Raw genomic sequence first — 23103 nt, 5'->3', positions numbered from 1 at the left:
TCTCTTTGTTCCCATCCTTTGAGGATGTGGGGAGAGGTCCTGGAGCTGCTGTTGCCCACCCATCTGGTAGGCCACTGGGGAGAGGCAAGTTTGCCAGGATGCCTGGGGCAGGGGGGGTCACCAGGACACCTATGTGGGCCGAAGGCCGAGCCTCACCCTAAGGTGCAGGGAAACCTGGTGCTGGCTCTGGCTCAGGATGGAACTTTGACTTCTCACTTCAATTCATTAACATGCTTAAATACTTTCCTTTGTGACTTTGCTAGCCTTGGGAACCTCCCAAGTTGTTTAAAAGAATAAAAAATAAATGACGTGCAAAAAGTACTGGTAGAAGTGTGGATTTATTTCATTATTCATATTTCCCACCCATATACAATGCAAACAACACATCTGATCTTCACATTACAAGTGTAAAAGCGTGCTTTTCTCCTTGTTCACCGTGGCATTGCTTTAATTTCACAACTCAGTAGTCCAGGCACCTCCTGAATTCCTAAAAAGAATTGAATAATTGATCCACGATAATTAATGGATGCACTGTGCTAGATAAGAACAGTAACATGATACTAGTTAATACACCAGTCAACTATGGGGAATGCGGCTGTGTGCTTTGCATGCTACATGTAATTAATTTTCATTAACTCTTCTCAGATCACCACAGCAGCATTCTGAAAGATAGTTCTAAGACATAAGCCAATGTGGCTTGAAGTTAAACATCTTTCTTGTCTAAATGCATGCTTCACTTCATTTGAGGAAGAGAGAATGCTAAAAGACTGTCTGGGCAAGGCAGCTCATGGCATTTGTGACTGAAAGAGGCAACTCTATGATATTTAATTACTAGGCGAAGGTAGATAAGCATAACATACAAATCCTATATGACTGAGACCCAGGTATCTAAGAGACCACCTGGCACCTGCTCCCATAGAAACTTGCTTGAATGTTTTATGGAAGCCTTTCTCCAGGTGCTTCTGTCAGGTGAGCAGGGTGCCAACTGGGACAAGGCCTTTTCTGTGGTGGCACCACATTTATGGAATGTCATTCTCAGATACATTTGTCTGGAGACACCTCTGTGTAATTTTAGGCATCAAGCTGACACAATTATTTTAGCCTGAACTTTAATTGTACAGTGATGTTGCTTTTACTGCTGCTGTTGAAGTTTTATAGGGGGTTATATGTTGAAGTTCTGTAGGGTTTTATTATTTGATTATTTGATCTAGGTGTTATAATGCTTTCTGCTGGTTTTATAAGTGTTATCTTGCATTTTATTCTTTGTTTTTCTTTTGAACCTGCCTTGTGAATTCTATCTTGAACTGGAAGATGGAAGATAAATCTTACACAGATATATCCAAACTTACTGGATGATATCCAAATCAAGTTACTCAATGAGTAACTATTCAGGAGTTACTCTATAGGATTACTTAATTTCAATACAACTTCCATTGAGTAATTTGGTTTGGATGTCAGCCACTGTTTGTGCACATCAAAAAAAGAACAGAAATTAATAGGAAAATGTTATTGGGTGGGGGGTTTGAAATTTCCTCCGTGAAAGTAGAACTCCAGGATGCTGGTAAAACCATATTGAAGGCCAGCAAGTCCAAACAACAGCTCACATTCTTTGCAGCTCCCTACCGATCAAAGAGCAGGGCACATGTGCTTTCCTTTCTACTCCAAAGTCTGTCCACACTGCTAGTGAGTGCCAAGAGACTCCATGACATTCCCTGGTACTACTACTACTACTACAAATATTTATATATCCCTTTTTTTAAAAAAAAAGTTCTCAATGCAGTTTACACAGAGACATAAATAATATATAAGTAAATTGATTCTCTCCCCCAAAAGGGCTCACACTCTAAAAATAAACATAAGGTAGACATCAGAAACAGCTACTGGAGGGATGCTGTGCTGGGGTTGGTAGGGTCAGTTGGTCTTCCCCTGCGAAATATAAGTGAACCACCACTTTAAATGGAACCTCTTTGCTCAGTTAGCAGGGGAGTAATAATGGTGTCGTCACTGTCGAGACAATTTTCTCATCATTCCGAATGAGAGAGTATCGTGCAGCAGTGATGGAGTTCACCACAAAGCCTCTCTGTGCTGGCTAGCAGCATGGACAGGCTTTGGAGTAGAACGGAACCACTTCTCATGCCCTGCTCTTGGATCAGCGAGGAGCTGCACAGAATGTGAGCAGTTTTCCCAATCTCATCTGGAAGTTGTATATACAGAAACAGAGTGGGCAGCGGGGGATCAAACTCGCACTATGCACCTTACCTTTTGTAATATTTCTTCCTTTCGCCCTTTTACAGTTCTAGACTTTGACTCTATCTTGTAATTAGTTTTGGAGATGACAGAAATTGTTGTCTCTAACCATCAGCTGTTTTTTAATGTCAAAGCTTTGGTGCTACTGTCTGCTAGTGAGAGACTGCAAAACCATATGGTTCTGTTTCCTGTTATAAATGGTACTTAAATATGGTGACTCAAAAATAGTTCCACTAGGCTATAGCTATATACACAATTTTCTGCACTGATTTCTTTTTTACAAAATGACATCCCTTAGGATGCCTCTTGCTCTTTGAACTTTTCCAGGCTGTTCCACATCAACTCTGTAATGAGCAAAAAACAGATCATTTAGACTAAATTAGAGGATTTCCCCCTTATTATTTCTAGGTGCCTCAACCAAGGTGAGAACACTGGCTGGTATCCTGACAAATGAATAGTGTGTGTTAGTAGGGTCTGGTTGGGGCACAGCGGCCTCAAACCCCGCCCCCAGTCCTTTTGCACTCACACTGTTGTGCAAGATTGCTACTATTTCTGAGCACTGGCAGTGGGCATGTGCTCTGGAAGATCCTCTGTGATGGGTTTCTGCTCTTACAGTGTTTCTGGAGCACGGGCAGTGCTCAGAAGTATTAGTGCTCTTGTGCAACAGCATGAGCACAAGAGGACTGGGGAACTGTGTAGAAGCTCAAAGCAGGGGCATAGCTATAATTGAGCGAAAGGGTTCAAAGAACATGGGCCCCCAGCTCCTGAGGGCCCTCCAGATCTATCCCTCCTTATTTTCTTCATTATCTCCCTCACTTTGGAGGGCCGCCAGAGAGAGGGATGAACATGGGCCCCCTCTCCCCTAGCTATGCCCTTGGCTCAAAGCGCATGCACTTCATCAGGATGTCAGCCAATGTTAGTAACTAGCATTTGTGTCCTATATTTCTATCAGAAGTACTCAAGAGAACTGTGGTTGTTATTGTTAATATTGTTTAAAGGGGGCGGGGGAGAGCCACCATTCTTCTTAGTTATGGAATATTTGGTCCCAAAATACTTGGGACCATATTACAGAATAATTCAGAACTGAAAGAAGAAAAGGAGAGTATCAAAACACATTTATATTGCATAGGCTGTGCAAATGGTTTAATGGACTAAACTGGATCCTAGCCAATCAGTTCTATGCTGCCATTTCAGAAGTATGGAGACCAGCTAGAAACAGTTCAGAGGAGGGCAGTGAAGATGGTTGGGGATCCCATGAGGAAAGACTGAAGGAAATAGGCATGTTTAGCCTTGAGAAAAGAAAGCCAAGAGTGGGGGGTGTGGGGGGTGGACATAATATGATTATTTATATATCTGAAGGGCTGTAACATAGAAGAGGGCAAAGCCTTGTTCTCTGCAGCCCCAAAGGGCAGGGCTAGAGCTTAAGCTGCAGGAGGGCAGATTTCAACTGAACTTTAGGAGAAACTTATTTGTGGGAAGAACAATTCAACAATGAAAACAACTAACTATATGCCTAGAGAGAGCTCTTCCTTGCTTCGGGCAGAGGCTGGACAGCCATCTGCTGGGAATGCTCTAGATTTTCCTGCACTGGGTAGGAGTCGGACTATAGATGGCTCCCAAGCCGGCTCCCACCCCAACTCTATGATTCTGTGAAACTAGTATTTAATACTGTACAGATGGGTTCCTGATTGTGTCGAATAGTGTGAACCAGGCCTGCTCAACTTACGCCCCCCAGCTGTTTTTGGACTACAACTCCCATAATCCCCAGTCACAGAGGACAATAGCCAGGAATTATGGGAGTTGTAGGCCAACATCTGCAGGAGGGCTGAAGTTGAGCAGCCCTGGTGTAAACACATAGTTCTATAGATATGGAAGTCCACCCTTTGCAAGCATGGGGGACATGGTGGGATCCAGCTCTTCCCACCACACACTCAGAGAACATGGTTTGGAGTGTTACTAGAGGCTGAGATTTTTCTGTTCAAGAACCTTTGAAAGAATGTCTACTTACAAGCTGCTCCAGCCATCCAGCTGAATTCATGTGCCAGCAAACATTGCTATGGTCATGACCTTGAAATGTACAAGGACAAAGGCAACTCATCTGCTGGCACCTTATAGCTGTGGTGCCCCTAATTTTTCAATGTGTGTACTATTGGTAATGGATGTTTAAAAATATAAGTGAATAATAACATGATTCTCGCCTATCCATATTTACAAGCCAGAGATTCCTGAGCTTTCCCACAAGGTCCTGCTTAGCATCTTAATATTCTTTAGTCATATCTGTCTCTTCCCCTGCTGCCTCCCATTTGGCTTCCTACTTACTGCTTCTGAACACTCAAGACAGCAGCTGGGCTGGCTGTGGAGCTAGCATTAACTCAGAAAATAAAGAGCTGAATTTTTACATATGTGAAGGATCTCACAGACTCTAATAAGGTCATAGAGTCACAGCTCTTGTGGATTCATGGAGTACTTCTCCTGGGAACAGAGACTGGAGTGCTCGGCTTCTTGACACAAATGTAAGGTTAAGCCTAATTCATTTCTACCTGTGATTTGGAATATGACACTCTCTCGCTCTCTGGAAAACATAGTGAGGGAATTTATTCAGTTGCTTGACAGCTTGTGTAATAGGGGCTTCTAATCATCAGAAGGGAAGAGCAGCTATTGGTGCTCAAATTATTCCACCTAGTTTCTTTTCTGGCTGCAACCAATGCCTAGATAGTTCGACTTCTTTGAGGAATAAAAAGATACAACACTTTTCTTTGACATATTTATCATAATGCAGATATATTTGACAATAAACTTCTCTTAGGCCCTTCCAACAAACAGAATATCATATGCAAGTAGTTGCTTATTTATGGAAGTGGAACTTATATATTTAAACTCTTCCAAGCTCCCAGGCAACTCTGCCAGACATGCTAAGAAGCAAATGAACACCCAGAGATATTTTGCTTTGACTTTGAGGATGGCAAATGTTATCTTCCTCTCCTGCCATTTCAACAGATTCACTAAACAGATTCACTTAGTGGTCAACTAAGTGAATAGATATATATGTAGGAGGCCCTTGTTCGTTTGGTGCCAGGGGCGTAACTATAATAGGGCAAGGGGAGACAGTTGTCTGGGGGCCCACTGCCTTTGGGGGTCCCCAGAGGTAAGTCACATGACTGACTCCCCCAGCCACGCACCTGCCCGGGCTTTCTTCAGTTGTATTCATCCCCCGAAATTGATGTGAGTGTTAAGACCTGGAGCTACCAGAACACCATGTCTTTCTCTAGTGCCATTAAATGACTTGCAGCATTGTCCACAATTTACACAGCCTTTAAAAAAATAATTTAGGAGGATGTTCTGTTGTGGCACATAGGTGTTATATATATATATATATATATATATATATATATATATATATATATATATATAGACATATAGATAATAGATATAGATATTACTATGCTTTTTGTTACCACTATTCAGCCTCAATTAAGATTTCTTTGCTTCATGAGCTGAGCTTCAGTGTCGGGGGGGGGGGGCATTTTAAAATCTTGTCTCTGGGCCCACTCCAGCCTTGCTACCCCCCTGTTTGGTGCAACAGCAGGAAAAACTCCTCTAAACATGGAGAAATTGTCAGATTTTCAACAAAATACTTAACAGGTTTGTTTTTTTTTAAAATAAATATTGTCCCAGTCCAAATTTGTGTGCACTCAAGAGCTGGGGCTGTAGACATATAGCCCTCTTAATGGCAGTCACACACATCTAGGCACTTAATGCTTCATTGGTCTTGAAGGATGTGACCTTTAAGGCCCTAAATGGTTTGGAACCAAGATAGCTTAAGGACTACTTCCTCCATATGAACCTGCCTGGGCACTCTGTCAGAGGACCCCTGTCAGAGCTGTGGCAGATGGGCACACAAGGCAAGGCCTTCTCCTCACATACAAACAAACAAAACAAACAACAAATATTTATATACCGCTTTTCAACAAAAGTTTCCAAAGCGGTTTACATAGAGAAATAATAAATAAATAAGATGGCTCCCTGTCCCCACAGGGCTCACAATCTAAAAAAAAAAAACATAAGACAGACGCCAGCAACAGTCACTGGAAGTACTGTGCTGGGGGTGGATAGGGCCAGTTACTCTCCCCCTGCTAAGAGAATCACCATGTTAAAAAGGTGCCTCTTTGCCCAGTTAGCAGGGGTTAACAGCACCTAAACTTCAGATTGCTTTCCCTCAGAAGTTTTGTTTGACTTCTTTATTACTCAGTCTTCTATGGGCAGCAATAGACAGGATTGGGACCTGATTCCTTCAACAAGATTTGGGGCTTAATCATATAATACTGCCTTATAATGTGATAATTGACTATCTAAATGCTGCAGGTTTTACATGTTTTTTTGTTTTTTTTCTTGATTTGTTTGCTATTAGTTTGGGTTTCCCCTCATTGTTTTAGTTATAGTTTTATATTGGTAGTCACCCAAGTGAAGGGAGGTCGGGGGTGGGAGGTCTATTCATATAGAAGGCAGGGTAGAAGCATTTAACAAACAAATCAAATAAGATGGCACGGGCCTATTCCTGATGGCTCTAGGGAATTTTGTATGATGAGATCAGTTGGGCGATTGATGCAGTTGCAACTAGACACCCTCTCCTGACCCACCAAGCCCAAGCAGCCCCTGGGTATACAAGAGAGTTACGGGTGATGAAGTAGGCCAGTAGACAGGTTTAGTGCCATTCGGCAAAAAACTCAGAACAAACATGATCAAACATAGGCTAGAATCTATCTTAGACCTCTAAAACAGGTCCCTATTTTGTGGCCGTGATGGTGGAGAAGAAATCTTCCTCATCTACCACCATGACGTCCGTTCAATGTTGTTCAGCAGACCTTTTGCAAGTGGTACAGGGACTACTCTGTGAGGGCCCCAAAGACCATCAAATTGAACCTTCGTCAGCCCACTGTGACTAATTTGCATTACATTTTGCAGATAAAATTTCTCGTATCTGGGCTGACTTGGGTGTTTAAAATTTTTGCATGACCAGAACTGAAAGTTGCCGGTGTACCATCTGGTCCTATTAGATTGGATACCTTTCAGATTGTGTTGCCTGAGGAAGTGGACAGGCTGCTTGGAAGTCTGAGACCTACCACATGTATGCTTGATCCTTGCCCTTCATGGCCAGAGAGGGGCTGGGTCCATGGGTCAGGGGGTGGTGCCCTCCATGTTAAAGGGGGCAGTAATTAGACCACTCCTGAAAAAGCCTTCTTTGGACCCAACCATCTTAAATAACTTCCGGCTGATTTCTAATCTTACATTCTTGGGCAAGGTATTGGAGTGCATGGTGGCATCTCAGCTCCAGGCAGTCCTGGATGAAACAGATTACTTAGATCCTTTCCAGTTTGGCTTCTGGTCTGGATATGAGATGGAAACTGTCTTGTTCACCCTGGTGTATAACCTATTTAAGGAGATGGCATATGGGGTGCTGCAGGGTTCTATTTTGTCCCCCATGCTATTTAACATCTACATGAAATCACTTGGAGAGGTCATCCATAGGTATGGGCAAGTCAGCTAACAAAAGTGAGACAGTGGATATCCTTAACTGGTTTCTTCAGGCTGTCCTGGATTGGATGGGGGCAAAAAATTTGAAACTTAATCCAGATAAGATGGAAGTGCTCTGAGTTGGTAAAGCTGATTATCTGAGTGGTGAAGCAAACCTGTTCCAGGATGGGGTCACACTCCCCCTGAAAGACCAAGTCCACAGCCTTGAGGAGCTTCCTGATCCAACACTCTCCTTGGAGGCACAAGTAATAGCAGTATGCAGGAGTGACTTTTACCAGCTACAGCTGGTATGCCAGCTGCAACCCTACTTGGAGAAGTAGCACCTGGCCTCAGTCACTCCTGCACTGGTAACATCTAGATTGTAATACTGAATGTGGTCTTCATGGGGATGCCCTTGAAGACAGTTTGAAAGCTTCTGCTGGTCCAGAATGATGCTGCAAAGATGTTTGTGGTCACTCCTCAAGGATCACACCTATTCTGCAGCAGATTCACTAGTGACTAGTTTGCTTCCTGGCCCCTGGTCTTGACCTTTAAAGCCCTACACAGCTTAGTGCTGGGGTATCTGTTGGACCACATTTGCCCATATGAATCTACCAGGGCTCTTCATTCATCATCTTGAACCCTGATCGTGGCCCTGCCATTGACTGAAATTTGGTTGGCAGGGACAAGAGATGGCTTTCTCAGTTGTGGCCCCTCGGCTATGCCCTCCCAGAAGAATTTGGCCATGCTATCTCACTTAGGGTTTAAAATTTTTTTTAAAAGGTCTCAAACCCCATCTGTTTAGAGAGGTTTTTGAAATCTTTTAATGATGAATGTCTGGACTATTTCTTTTATTTTATATTCATTTGATTTTAGTCTAAGCTGTGTTTTATTGTTTTAAACATTATGTTACTTTTACTGTTGTAAGCCACCCCAAGCAGTATTGTACTGGAGGGGTGGGGCATAAATAGTTTAAATACATACATACGTACGTATGTACATACATGCATACATAAATGTTCTTTGCGGCAACAAGCTAACACAGGCTGCTCTTGATATCTCTCCAGAGGAACAGAGGTCCATAACTATAGAGCCACAACAGACACCTTTCTATTTGTTCTTGTTTTTTGAATCTGATTCATGGATGATATTCTTAAATGGGTTCTCTCTCTTAGTATTCAGAATCATGATGGGATGTAGATAATAGGGAATCCCTTAAGTATTCAGTCTCAGAAGATGGATCTTAATTTCAGGTGTTATGACTGGGCTCTTAACTTGGGATGTACAGAAACAATAAATGGAGAAGGACATAAAATATAACTGAATAGATTGCATCAAATTAGATTTCTGAGCATAACTGGGCTTCCGGCTCACCAAAGCATCCAAGTTGCTTCTTTATTCTGTTTCTTCTTGAGCAGATGGTGATTTTGCAGTCTCCACAAAACACCAAAGGCATTCTGGAAAATGCAAGGGATAAAAATATTCATTTACTAGCAAAATTATATTTTTATTGTATGAAATCCCTCCTCGTTCTCTTTCAAATTCAATTTGAAGAGGACTGTTATCTCTCTGTCTTTAAATGCATAAATCCCCAACAGTGTATGTATTTTAGAAAGCTTAATAAGCCATGGTTTGATGGGTTACTGCAGTTAGTTAAAGGTAAAATCCTTCCATGTTCATCATTTATTTTAAAAAGCTTGAATGCTTGTGCTTCCTCCCACCCTCAAGCATTTGGCTGCAGTTTGTATCCCTGATGTCACAAGAAATTAACATCCTGTTTTGCTTCCCCACCACCACCACCTTGAGACTGGACCTCAAGTAGTCGTCATTGTCAAGTCAAGAAGTCACTCTAGCAATATAATCAAGTAGCAGCAGCAACAAGGTGAAAAATGTTTATGAAGAAATGAATTTTAATCCTTTCATTTCAAAGAGCGGGAACTATGCCTTTTCTGGATTTTGTACAGTACCTAGGATAGTTTTGAAGCTAAGTAAATGTTTAAAAGAAAATGAATGTCGTGGCATAGTGCCACAGTCCTCCACTGTGTTCTTACACAGCTACTGTTCATTTTAATTTGGCTTGTGCAGGTGGATTGTGCCCAAGTTAGTAATACTACTCCAGGATACGTTGGTTGAAAGCTCCATCCCCAAAGCAAAATCTTGTCATAATTGAAGCCAATTACAGAGCTGCCATGGCTTCAGTAAAGATCTTCTTTGTTTTCAATATCACACATGTCTTGGTTTCATTATTGGATCATTATAGCGAGGAAAGCGTATTGGTATGCATTCTTTTTATAATGAATGAAAAAGGTTCCCCAGTGAGCCAAATGGCATATATATTATCTAGTTCATTTAGGAACTTATTTGTTTTCTTTGAAAGGATTTACCTGTAGTGTAGCACAATGGCAGTCTTGTTTCCTTCTTTAACTATTTCAGGTTTAAAAGGAGTGGCAAAGGTTTGTTTGGCGGCCACCTCCTGCTAGCTGCCATTTTTACTCCACAGATATAACAGCATCATTCCCTAGTCACAGTGCCATTACAGGGTATTCTGAGAGAAAACAAGTAGTTATGGTAAGAACTAATCTTTCTACTTTTCTTTCACTATCCCTACATCTGGACTAAATGTGGTCCAAATCAGTTAGTAAGTTCACAAGTTAGCCCACTTGCACCTCAAATGTTCATGCATCCACCATCTTGAATTGGGGTGGATAGCATCATTACTAATGATGCCAGGCATTTCAAAATTGATGTGGTGGCGTTGTGGGTGGGGAACATACTCACATGGACATGGACATGGGCACCGACATACACAGAATGCAATGTGATCTCATAAGCTTATTTTCCTTAAGGAAAATAGGCAAAAAATGTTGGCCTGGCCACCAGTGGGACCACCATGTGTTTGTGGTATCTACCATTTCCCCCACAACGCCCCCAAATGATACCACTTCTGGGGTATTGTGGCAGAAAGTGACCAAGAGGAGCTTGGCCATTCTTTTAAACCTTTAAATGCTATTTAATGAATGCGGGGAGGGGGGAGGCTGTCACTGCTGACATTCGGTTCCTTAGCACTGACAATAGTTGGGGATAGAACCAATGGACAACAAATTTGCTACAAAATGAATACAGTACATAAGAATGAATAACTAAAAGAATGAGGTTATTCATAAACCTAGGAAACTGCCTTAAACTGGTTCTGCATGCAAACATGCATTTTCATTATTAAAAACAAGCAGGAGTGGAAAGCTGGTCTTGTAGGAGCAAGTATGAATTGTCCCCTTTCACAGGCGGGGTCCACCCTGGTTTGCATTTGGATGGCTGACTACATGCGAACACTGTAAGACATTCCCCTTCGGGGATGGCGCCATAGCTCAGGGGAGAGCATCTGCATGCTTGCAGGTGCACTCCCTGGCATCTCCAGGTAGAGCTGGGCGACACCGCTGCCTGAAACCTGTGAGAGCGGCTGCCAGGCCAAACCTTTAAATGCTATTTAATGAATTGTGGTGGGGGAGGCTGTTGCTGCTGAAATGTTGTTCCTTAACACTGGCAACTGACAATACGGGGTTAAATGAACCAATGGTCTGACTCGATATAAGGCAGCTTCCTATGTTCCTATGCAACAAAATAATACTTTGCACAGCCTTCAGAAAGAGCAGAGTTGTATCTGGAAACCTAAAGATAGCGCCAGTGGTTTCTAATTAGTATCAATGGTTTCTAATTAAGATTGATACTTGCCACAACCTTATATTGATGAACACAATGGCAATGACAATAGTCAAGGCAGAGTGCTGCTGCAACGTCTTTCTGACAGGGTCCTTTGTGCCATGTATGCTGAGAAACATCACTGCACCTGTTGAATTTCTACCAGGCAGGTACCTGTTAAAGGTATGGGAAGCCTTCCTTCCACTAACACCCCGCCAAAGGAGACTATCAAAGTATGAGGTGAGGGAAAAGATCCCCAGGCAAACTGCAATTAAGAATAAATATAGAAAAACTATCAAAGAACGAGAAGATGAAAATACAGCACAATAAAGTAATATTGGTAAAAAATAAAGTCACTGTTATTAACCACTCTATCAACCTATACTAGCTTATCAGCTTTCCTATAGTGAGTTCTATAATTTATTTATAAATAAGGAAAATAATGCATCAAAAGCTGTGGAATCAGCCCTAACCTTCAAGGACTTTCCCCCAATCTTTATTGTTCATTTAGATGCATGGTGGAAATGGGCAGGTCATAAATCTAAATCCACTGGAGCCATTCCTCAGGGATTAATTTCAATAAGAAGCAGTACTTAAAACAACTAGATCTGATATTCAGCTAAAGGAGAACCTTGACAAATGTAGTTCAAATATCTGCATGCTAATTGTCTGAAGTTATGTCTTGGAACAACAGAGGCAGTGAGTACAGCGCCCAGGATATGTGCAAGAATCATTCCTTTACTGATAAAAGCATAAACATTGGCAAGCATGTTCTTCGGGGTTTTATGAACACGCATACATGAAGCCATGCTCAGTACTGTTTTCTTTCATTTTTAAAATGGCAGCCAAATTAAAGTCCCAGTTTGCACCTGCATTGCTGCTTTTGTAGTACAAGCAGGAGACTAGGTAAAACTTGTGCCCGTGACAGCACTATAAACAATCTCACAGAGACAGTTGAGCGGTATCAGTTATTTGAGCAGATTGCCCACAAGACTGCCAGGCCAGCACTCTGGTCTTGAAAAGTCAAAGGCACTCTGAATTCTGTTATAGATGCATTGACCCTTCGCCTGACTTGGTCCTGCTACAAATTGGTTCATTTCTCCTTCACTAATTTGGCGGATGGTTTTCAAATGATTGGAAATAATCAGTATGGATTGTGACTTCATGTCTGGGATCCTTCTTAATGTCTAGAAGAACATATCTGAAAATGTTTATGCTTGTATTACTAAAGGAACAAAGTATCTCCTGGTGTAATCTGCTACATTCACCTCAACTAATACATTTGATCTAACAATGATCTAACAAATGGGAAAGCCATCAGTTCTTCAGTGATATCCTGTTCCAGATGGGGGCCAGTGGCCAAGCCAGGGTCTCTGTCAAGGCAGGAATCTGGATGATGATAGGGGTTGGGGAGCGACAGAGGCCTTAGATAGCTCCCAGGGTAGCATGGCACTAAAGGGGGGGGGGGGGGGTCAGTACCTCAGCTAGTTCTGAGCAGGAGCTGGGTACAAGCAATGTTCCCGCTAACAGTTATTCCCAGATGTTGTTGACCACAACTCCCAGAATCCCCAGCCAAAGGCCATTGTAGCTGGGGATGCTGGGAGCTGTAGTGAACAACATCTGGGAATCCCTGTTAGAGGGAAATGGGGTACAAGGTAAGAGGGATGTTGCTCCAGTGAATGCTTGGAGCCGACTGCTGATTTATATGGTTGCTGCCAAGTAGAGTAGATTGGCCCCATTCCTTCCTTGGGAAAGGCTTTGTACTTTGCACTTCGGAAGGATCTTGCCCAGTTTTGTAAGCATCTGTTCCAGTGCTTGGATTGGCAGATCTTCATGGGACTCCTCTGAGGATGAAGAGAAGGCAGGATCCTCAGATAGTGGGAGGGGTATTGGCTCTAGGCCCCCTAGCTCCCCAGGTGCAGGGTTGCCCAGGCCACCCTGTCTCATCATCGGAACAGTCTACTTTGTCCCCTAGTGGGGGAGGTCCCAAATCTGGGGTCATCCAAAGTGAAAGCTAACCATCAGTCCAAGGCTGCTCCCTAAACCCTGCTGGAACCTAAATAACATAAAAATGGCCAGGTTGGTCAGACAGTCTCCTCAGGTTTACCTGGATGTGTCTGCCCGCCCCCCCTCCGCCCCCTGTGTCTTCGTTTAGTAGCAATATTGCAGATGGTGGGCTGAGAGAGAGTAGCTTGCCTATGACCAACTAGTGCCTTCATGGATAAGATGATATTTGAATCCAGGGTGTCCCAGCTGACACTCTTTGTAACTGCACTACACAACACTATACCACAACACACTCCACAAGGACTCAATCAAATATCCTACACACTAGTAAGGGAACACAGAGACAGTGATGATATCCACTGATAGCAGTAGAAGCTAGAACTGAAGGGGGCGGGGACATGATAGCGGTTTAGCATTCGTTATTTATTATGTATTTGTTTATTCAATTTCTATACCACCCTTCCAAAAATGGCTCATGGCAGTTTACACAGAGAAATAATAAATAAATAAGATGACTCCCTGTCCTCAAAGGACTCACAATCTAAAAAGAACACTAGCAACAATCACTGGAGGTACTTTGCTGGGGGTGGATAGGGCCAGTTACTCTCCCCCTGCTAAATAAAAGAGAATACCACGTTAAAAGGTTCCTCTTTGCCAAGTTAGCAGGGGTTTTGTAAATTGTAATTCATACTTGTAATTATTGTCTTGAGACAATTCCTAGTAAAATAACCTACTAATCCACCTCTACATCTCTGCATGACTATGATATAGAATGAGTTATTGACCTCAAGAAAGTGATGGGATCTATCACTTTCTGCATAACACTTCACTGAAATGCAGTTCACCTAATCCTGCATTTTAGCACTTTCCTATCATGTCATTACCCAACTGCTTTGCGGATCCTCAGAGCAAAAATTGGCAACTTGTGTATATTCAGGCTTGGAATTACAAAGGCATTCAAAATTACAGGTTTACATAGAAAAGATAAATAATATATAAATAAGATGTGTTTCTGTCCCCAAAGGGCTCACAATCTAAAAAGAAACATAAGGTTGACGCCAGCAACAGCCACTGGAGGGATGCTGTGCTGGGGTTGAATAGGGTCAGTCGCTCTCCTCCTGCTAAATAAAGAGAATCGCCACTTTAAAAATATGCCTCTTTGCTCAGTTAGCACCTGTTCCTTAGAAAGTCATTTCTATTCTAGGCCTCCAGTTTCATGGTCCAGGTCATCTTCTCCTACTGCAATTTGTCTGTCTTGGTGATAGTGAACGCTTCTCCACTTCTTGCTGCCCTTCCCCTACCTGTTGCTGTCGTCTTCTGTTTTCTTCACTTTCATCAACTTTCATTGAGACGCACATACTCCTGCCTAATGTAAAGTTACACTGAGAGTCTTAGCAGTGCTCCTGTGGAGATCTAGGCAGCTTAAAAGATGGAAGAGGGCACAGTTACAGTCAGAAAGGAAGATCTGATGCCTGCACTATTAATAACTCCCTTAAGGCCAACTTCTTGGTTTCTCACTCTCTCTTTTTTAATGTCACTGCTGGATGTACTTCTCATGGAAAATGGAACTGCTGATTCACTTCTATCATCATGCTGTCCCAATAGTGCCACAATTCAAGATCTATATATAATGTGAAATTGCAGCAAACACTATGGGAAAAGCAAATATATAATTTACTGGGATTAAGTGCATACCTATAAGCCGTCAATATTTTAACACTCTTATCAAGATCAAGCCTGATCACTTGATTATATGTTTTCCTGGATCAAACAACTGCAAACAAAATCATAGTATAAGGTGACTAGATGGAATCAGATAGTCATCTACCTAATGAATCAGTGCTAAGAACCACTGTGGTATGGTGAATTCAACTAGCATTCAAACCTCACTCAGCTATGAAGCTCATAGGGATGACTTTGGCCAGTCCTAGTATGGCCTCTATTGATCTATGTCCCAGTCTGGCCACCTCCATGATATTTTGCTAGCATACTTTTCTTAAGAAAAGTAAGCTTATAATATCACCCAGCAATGTGTGTGTGTGTCTGTGTCCCCATCCATGTGTCCAGTCTCCCCGATCAACATGGCAATGCCTGAACCAATATGAACCAAATTAGGTTCAGCTGTAGGGACACCTATGGATACCTCAATGATGATGATGTCATCCACCTCAATTCAAGATGGCAGACACATAAACTTTTGTGAACCACCAAACTGATTTGAACCAAACTGGGTACTGGTGTAGAGCATGACACACAGGCACACCTCAACCGCATAGTTTATGATGATGTCATCCACTTCAGTTCAAGATGCATAAACATTTGAGGCGCAAGTAGGCTAACTTGTGAACTGCCTAACCGATTTGAACCAATTTGCTACAGCTGTAGGTCCCTAGGGACACCTCAACTGCGTAGGTTGTGATGATGTCATCCACCCCAATTCAAGATGGCAGACACATGTACATTTGAGGTGCAAGTGGGCTAACTTGTGAACCACCTAACAGATTTGAACCAAACTGGGTACAGGTGTAGTGCGTGACACATAAAGACACCTCAGCTGCATAGTTTGTGATGATGTCATCCACCCGAACTCAAGATGGTGGACATGTAAACTAAGGCTGAAGTGGGCTAACTTGTGAGGATGGTAATTATCAATTAAGATTAGAGTGGACGGTAAGTAGGCAGATTGGTTCTTACCAGAACATCTTGTTTTAAAATGTGTATACCACCTAGAGATATACATATCAGGTGGTATATAAATATGACAGATAGATAAATAATATAAACACAATCCTCCCTTTTTGCCTCTTCTGACTCATTTGGATTTTATAATTTGGAAAAAAATTTTTGCATTTGATTAGTCCCATTTCTGCAGGCCACATCTTCCAAAGGAGGAAGTAAGGTCTGACACAAGGAATAAACCTGGTGAGGAGGCTAAGCAGATGCAAAGGAAGACAAGGCTCCTTTTGCTTTAATAATTGAGTAGAAGAAGGAATTTCTGCATATGAAGGATACCTGTTGATATGCCCTCTTCTTTGTATTTGGTCACTTTCAGAAGCCCTTTTCCACAACCCCAGGAAACAGTGCAAGAAATAAAGAATGTGCCTCCCCATTGCCAATATATTTCTTCCTTGGAAGAGGGCAGATTTCTGATATTAACCCTACAGCCTTCCTAACCTTCACCCCACTCCAAAAAAAGAAGAAGTCAAGACCATTTTCAAACCAGTGCAGTTCCAGCTTTTAAAAGCCCAGGTAATGAGGTCCAGGTGATATCAGTTACATCTGAGATGCCCGGTTGTGATTAAATGGACTTCTGGTTAACATGCAACCGAGCCATTAATTTTCCACTCACTCCGATTATACAATGAGTCTTTTCAGTGTTAACCTCTGACCATGGCTAACAGGTCTTAGACCTCCAATAGGAAGCAAAATTCTCTACAATAGGCTGACTGACAACAAAGGAAGTGATAGCAAAGGCCTCTGGCAAATTTAGAAAGCTTCCAACTTCAAACTACCTTCAAACCAGGTACTGTGTTTCTGTGTTCAAGGATGCACTGAAGAATAAGATTCCGAATACCTTGGGTACAGCAAGGCTAGTTGGCTGCTTTCCAGGCATTTTGTGACAGCTTTTGATTCTGCTCAAACGAGCATGCAAGACATCTGCCTCTGAAACGACACACTGATTTTAACCTGCCCTTGTTTTACCTGGCCCAGTGATTTTCTTTCCTTCTCATAATGATGATGTTGCTACATTCCTCAGAATGAATGAATACATCAGTATTTTTTGTTGCTTCTTTAGGTGTTGCCCTAATACAAATGCACGGCTAAAATGAAAGTTTAATTGTAAATTTAGCCTGCAATCTAGCACCCTGGAACAGGGAGTGCCCACAGGTTAATAACCAGCTACAAGGCAGAACCACCTTTTCAACTCCACAGCCCTCCACAGATGTATTCATGCAGAATGGCAGAGACCTGCATGTGCCCTCTTCTTACAACATATCCAGGGTGAGTGAACACACATGGAGGAGAGATGTATGTAGCACCCTTCTCAAGAAATGCTGCTGGCCAGGGCTTTGTCAAAGGAAAATTCAGAACTACACAGTGGAATGTGACGTGCCACTACAACCCACATCTCTGCATTTCCCTTCTCTATGTACATATACTTTGTTGCCTAGAGTCGCATTCCATAACATTTAGAAGCCTACACAGAGTGGGAGAAAATCCTCAGAACTGGGAATTTGACAGCACTGTTCCAGAAGACTATGATATTCATTGGTGAAGACTCTGGGAAATTGCAAGGAGAAATAGGTTCTCCTCTGGGTTTTAGAGGGTCTTGGGACTACTCTGGTCAGGGGTTCTTTACCACTTTACCAGTAAATGTGGGGAAGGGGGAGTAGAGCTGGCCACCTGCAGGCCACACCTTTGATGCTCCCACATGCCATGCCCTTTCCCAATGCATGAGCATCCGGCTTTCATGAAAAGGGGACTATATTCATGTAGTCCACACAAGTGGGACTCTGCTTCCGAGGAGGTGGGACTAGAATTAGACTCAGCACCAGGCCAGAACTGGAGTCCCCAGAAATGGCACCCTGAGCTCCCCAAGCAACCAGCCCTGCCCACCCTTTTGTGCTCCTCAGAATTGGCACAGCACCAGCACCAGCAACAGCCTAGGTGGCATCTGATAAAGCAGCAGAAGTGCCAGGCTCCAGGTCAGAAGACTTCCTCTTTAAGGCCTCTACTCTGAGGGCATAGAGATGGAGCCCAGGAATGGCAGCCTGACTTCCAAGGTATATATGTATGTATATATGTACTGTATGTATGTATTTATCACATTTATAATCCAGAGGCTCTGGGTGGTGTACAACAACTTTTTAAAAAGACATAAAACCCACAATTCAAACACAATGCTAAAACCCATATAAAAACAATTCAAAAACGATTAAAACCATTTAAAACCAATTAAAATACTTAATTAAAAAAAACACTTTACAAGCCTTGGAAGGCCAGGCCAAACAAATAAGTTTTCAGGGCTCTCTTAAAGGCCGACAGCAAGCCTAAACTGCGGATATCTGCCGGGAGTGCATACCATAGACCAGGAGCAGCTACAGAGAAGGCCCGGTTCCAAGTTGCCACCAGACGTACCAGTGGTAAGTGGAGACGGACCTCTCCAGATGACTTCAACGAGCGATGGGTTGCAGGCAGAAGTCTCTTTCAGCCCTATCTTGTAATCCCCCACCCCTGAGTTACAGTACTACCTGCATATACTTCATAACCTTGTGGGTTTCCAAATCCTTGTGTGTAAATCTTTGTAGATATATCATGTACAAACAACCATTTTGTATATAATTGTGCTTTGGCAACGTACTGTATGCTTTGGTAGTTTGTTGGTTCAATAAAAAAATCTTGTCTGATAAAAAAATAAAATAAAATAAAAATCTTGTCCTATCTTGGAGAAGCCAGGGAGGGAACTTGGGACCTAGATGCTTTTCCCAGAGTGGCTCCATCTCCTGAGGAGAATATCTTCCAGTGCTCACACTTCTGTTCTCCCATTCATATGCGACCAGGGCAGATCCTGCTTAGTCATGCTTGCTACCACAAGACAGTTCAAAGAATAGAATTTGAAACAAAGACTCCCCCCAAGGAGAAAAAGCTGAGAAGTTTCAAGGGAAGACAAAAGAAAGACAAATAAAATTTATCACTCTCCAGACAAATTTCACTTGTCTTATTGAAATTTCTTTGGCTTCCCCTTGAAATCTGCTTCCAATTTCAGTTCTTTGACATTTCAGTCCCAGCCCATGGGATGTGCAGAAATCCCCTGGGAATTTTCACTTCCCTTAAAGAAACATGCTTGGCTTCTCTTGAAATTTCTCAAACATTTCTCCCTGGGAAGAAGCGAGAAAGATGGGTTTCTATTCATTTTAATTTGTATCTCAGGTTCAGTTGAGTTAGGGGAAAATGAGGCTTACTAAAGCTTAGTATGTCTCACTTTCCCCTAACCCAACTGAATCTCAGATACAAATTCGAGTGCATAGAAACCCATCTTTCACAGCTTCAGCCCCATCCATTAGCACTCCAGGAGAAGAGCTAATTGTTGGCCTCTTCAGCAAAGGCAAGATGGAGTGTTGATTAGATACTGCTGACTTGTGTTAGAAGGAGTGCTTGATTCTTTGGCCTAGTTGTAATCTCTCACTGAGCTGAAAGAGAGGGAGAACACAGGCTGCCATCTCTGGCTCTGGGCCTCAGGTGCAGTTGAAGCTTTATAGAGGTGAGAAGGTTTGTTAACCACCTCTTTAGTACCACCTCTTTATTGAGCCCATTACTGACTCCTTGCCTGGAGATCCCTCAGGAATGAGGGGCAACTCTAAAAAGAACTAGTGTGAGGGAGTAAATGCCTCCAGGAACCTCCAGGAATCTAAAACCCCCAATCCCACTGACTTTGTCTGTGGTTCTGTTATCCGCAGTTCCCCCGCAGAATAGAACACCTGCAGATATTGGTGTTCACCTGCATTTAGGGAAGCAAAGATTTTGCTAAACATTAAATACGTATATAGATATGGTAATTCACCTTCTTAATTACTTAATTAATGAAGCTTGCTTGACATTTTCAAACTAATTTAAAAATGGGTCAGATTCTCTTAGCAAATATGATCTTCTTTGATTAGGTCAAAACTTCAAATCACTTTCCAGGTTAGTTTTCTCTTCCTGTCTGTGATCATGTGGCAGAAAAGACTGGGGTGGGGAAAGAGATCAGTTACCAGGTCAGCTGCAGATTGCAGGGGAGATGACCCTGCACCCCATGAGGCACATGCTCGCTTCCAGCCTAGTTACTGGCCAGGAAGGAAGTTAAGACGGCCTAGCTCCTGAGAGGCTAGAGGAGTCTCCAACTACCTGGCTGAACTGGCTTCTGCTGCTTGTTTTGGGATAGAGGAGTGAGTGAATGAGGCTTCTATAAACAAGGAAGGCCTTTAAAAATAACCCATTCAAGCCATAGGGCCATAATATACTTAAATTACAGTGTCCAACACTGCTGTAAAGCTCTGGTCTGGTGGATAGGAGTGAAAGAGGGAGAGAAAAATCATTTTGGCAGAGCACCTGCTACCCTTTGCTACTCCCTGGAGGTCTTTTCTGCCCTCCACTGCTTCCCTCAGCCTCATCTGCAGCCCTGGCCCTAAATGCCTGGCCACAGTCCCTGCAGGTTTTGGGAGAAGTTGGCCCCCTGCCCAAAATGAACCTGACCCCCAATCTGGCGGGCTCTGCCCTGCCTTCCACCACTCATCTCTGTAGCCAGAATAGTCTCCTTTCCCTCTGTTCCCCTTTCTGGGTTATATGTGCATCTCCACCCCCAGTCAGCAGCAAACAGCAGAGCTGCCTTAGCCAAAGCTAAAGTCACCAGGATGTGTCTGCCCTTCCTCATATGCCTTTCTTCTGGTCACCTGATTCCATCTCCGCTGGTCTGCTGTCAGGAAGCAGAGCAGTGGATGCCCCACTCTAATTCTTACTGGGCTGTGTCTAGATTGCAACATTTCAGACTATAGGAAAGGGCTCACACGACTGAATGCTTCTCCATAAAACAAATTTCTGCATATAGAAAGTAGAAAAGTCCAGGTTTACCTTCCCAATAAGAATTAGGTCTTAGATACAGTAAGTATTGGGTACTAATGGTAAACCCCTCCTGTATACTACCAAGAAAACCACATGGCTCTGTGGTCGAGAAGAGTCAATGCCGACTCAATGGCACAACCAACCAACCAAACAACCAGTAGCTGTGGCCAGATTGTTAATATGCCCTCTGAGGTAATAAGGGCAAGAACTAAGGGATTATGCACATATATGGTGATTTACAGATATTTGCAAAGAGATCTACAAATCTATGTTTGCAAATGTATTTTAAAATAATTCTAGAGTGATATATTTATAGAGTACACTATTCTGGGAAGGTTCACTATAGCATAATCTAGGAAACACTAATGCTATTGAGGGTTTAACATTTTTTCCTTTTAATTAGTAAAGCATCAATGTACTGCAAATACAGTGGTTCTGATTTCCAGCAAATCAGTTTGTTTGCTTAACGAAACTAAATTCTGTTTCTTCTATTAGCTTGATTAGTTTGCTAGAATTACAATTAGCATATTTAAAATCAATTTAATTGAAGTCAGTCTTTGATAGTGTTCAAATAAGGATCTTAAGTGAATTACACAAAGTCAGAACACATAACTAATTTCAACTGCTGCACTTTTATGCAGAGTTAAAGAAAGTTATTCATGCTTACCTAATGTTGGCGGTTAGTTACAACATAGATAACATAACTAAAAAGAAACAAATTTTTTTTTTAAACAATACATAGCCAAGCACGAGGTATCAAACTGGTAACCATTAAAAATAGTATTAAAATTAACAGAACTGTGTCTCAAATTGATGTTAGGTAACTTCAAAATCATATGTTTAAGGGCCAAGCTAGACATTAAGGTCATTCTCACAATTATGGAAAGGGCAGAAGCCTCCAACCCTGGTTTGAGATCTGTGTGCACTCCAATTTTCTGCTCAAGACAAAAAGAGAGAGAGGGGGAGGGAGGGAGAGGGAGAGAGAACCAGCAATGACTCTGTGCTAGGCAGCAACTGGGTCAGAGTGCTCCTTCTGACCCAGCTGCTGCTTACCACATGATCACTGCTGGTAAGCACAACCGTGTTATTTCATGCACAAGCAGAAAAAAGGAGCACTCACAGCTCCCAAATGTGTAACACGGAACCAGAGGTCCCTTCACCTCCGTTTTCACTAACCGAACATCTGAATGCAGCAAACTACAATTAAAGGTGGGAAAGGACACAAGGAGGCTCTTCTCACGATTGGTGAGAACAGCCATGAGGGGGTTTGTGAGGAGAGCGGACTAAGCCCGCTTTCCCCGCAGATGAGCAGTCAGTCTGCTCTGGGTGGCCACAGCGGCTGCCCATACGGCTGCCAGTTCTGTCACAGAGCTGGCGGAGGCTGAGGAGTTCAGAGGCCACACGGCCCCCAGAAGCTCCAGCATGCCCTGCGCGAGCATACAGGACATGCTGGAAAGACCCCCAAGCCAGGAGGCAGCTTTTCAGCCTCCTGAAAAGACCCAGAAAAGAAGACGAGGAGACCCGGTCGGCATGGAGCCGCAACATGGCAACTTACGATTTTAAAAAATCGTAAATTTTTTAAAAAGTGCTCACTCCACAAACCTGGTTTAAGGGGAGGGGTAGTTTGGCAGGTTAACCGCCTGGAGGTCACTGAGCTCGCCTGCAAGCTGAGTGGTTCTCATGGTCCACCGAAATTGGGCTAAGCTCCCCTAGCCCGATTTCGGTGGACCATATGAATAGCCTCATGGTTTCCCTCCCCAAACCCCATTTGTCACCTTTGATTATCTCTTGATTTTATTGTCCCAACCTCTGGTTGTGGCACCAGCATTACATCTGATTGTTGGCACTGTTGTTAGCTTTCTCTGCAGATGGAATTAAGGGAGGAAGCTCCTCCCTCAAACCGGTTGCTATTGGCTATGCGGACTGTCATTCAGGAAAGAAGGAAGCCCGCACAGCCAGATCCTCCGCATCTCTGCAGTCTTGCTGACTGCATGGAGGACACTCTCTAGAACGTCTGACTGCGGATGGGAGAGTGGGGGAAGG

General features: G+C 42.9%; 1 long non-coding RNA gene across 1 annotated transcript; it reads right to left on the bottom strand.

The window, feature by feature from the left end:
- Nucleotides 1-319: 319 nt before the first annotated feature.
- LOC128347291 (uncharacterized) lies at nt 320-22915 on the bottom strand. Its single transcript, XR_008317485.1, has 3 exons — nt 22836-22915; nt 9133-9215; nt 320-487 (listed from the first exon to the last, which is right to left on the bottom strand). It is a non-coding gene; the product is annotated as an uncharacterized LOC128347291 (long non-coding RNA).
- Between the last annotated feature and the right edge of the window lie 188 nt (nt 22916-23103).

Source organism: Hemicordylus capensis, chromosome 2 (genome assembly GCF_027244095.1).
Source record: "Hemicordylus capensis ecotype Gifberg chromosome 2, rHemCap1.1.pri, whole genome shotgun sequence".
NCBI classification, from domain to species: Eukaryota; Metazoa; Chordata; class Lepidosauria; order Squamata; family Cordylidae; genus Hemicordylus; species Hemicordylus capensis.
This window is presented reverse-complemented; position numbering and strand designations above follow the sequence as displayed.